Genomic DNA, 1,233 nt, shown 5'->3' with positions numbered 1-1,233 from the left:
TCTGATCTGATCTTTATGATTTCTTTCCTTTTGCTAACTTTGGGGTTTTTTCTGTTCTTCTTTCCCTAATTGTTTTAAGTTTAAATTTAGGTTGTTTATTCGAGATGGTTCCTGTTTCTTAAGGTAGGATTGTATTGCTTTAAACTTCCCTCTTAGAACTGCTTTTGTTGCCTCCCATATGTTTTGGGTTGTCGTGTCTCCATTGTCATTTGTTTCTAAGTATTTTTTTATTTCCTCTTTGATTTCTTCAGTGATCACTTCGTTATTAAGTAGTGTATTGTTTAGCCTCCATGTGTTTGTATTTTTTACAGATCTTTTCGTGTAATTGATATGCAGTCTCATAGTGCTGTGGTCGGAAAAGATACTTGATATGATTTCAACTTTTTAAAATATACCAAGGCTAGATTTGTGACCCAATATATGATCTATCCTGGAGAATGTTCCATGAGCACTTGAGAAAAATGTGTATTCTGTTGTTTTTGGATGGAATGTCCTATAAATATCAATTAAGTCCATCTTGTGTAATGTATCATTTAAAGCTTGTGTTTCCTTATTTATTTTCATTTTGGATGATCTGTCCATTGGTGAAAGTGGGGTGCTAAAGTCCCCTACTATGATTGTGTTACTGTCGATTTCCCCTTTTATGGCTGTTAGTATTTGCCTTATGTATTGAGGTGCTCTTATGTTGGGTGCATAAATATTTGCAATTGTTATATCTTCTTCATGGATCGTTCCCTTGATCATTAGGTAGTGTCCTGCTTTGTCTCATGTAATATTTTTTATTTTAAAGTCTATTTTGTCTGATATGAGAATTGCTGCTCCAGCTTTCTTCTGATTTCCATTTGCATGGAATATCTTTTTCCATCCCCTCACTTTCAGTCTGTATGTGTCCCTAGGTCTGAAGTGGGTCTCTTGTAGACAACATATAAATGGGTCTTGTTTTTGTATCCATTCAGCCAGGCTGTGTCTTTTGGTGGGAGCATTTAATCCATTTACATTTAAGGTAATTATCGATATGTATATTCCTATTACCATTTACTTAATTGTTTCAGGGTGTTCTTGTAGGTCTTTTCCTTCTCTTGTGTTTCTTGCCTAGAGAAGTTCCTTTAGCATTTGTTGTAAAGCTGGTTTGGTGGTGCTGAACTCTCTCAGCTTTTGCTTGTCTGTAAAGGTTTTAATTTCTCCATCAAATCTGAATGAGATCCTTGCTGGGTAGAGTAATCTTGATTGTAG

The sequence above is a fragment of the Physeter macrocephalus genome, chromosome 10 (assembly GCF_002837175.3).
Source record: "Physeter macrocephalus isolate SW-GA chromosome 10, ASM283717v5, whole genome shotgun sequence".
NCBI classification, from domain to species: domain Eukaryota; kingdom Metazoa; phylum Chordata; class Mammalia; order Artiodactyla; family Physeteridae; genus Physeter; species Physeter macrocephalus.
This window is presented reverse-complemented; position numbering follows the sequence as displayed.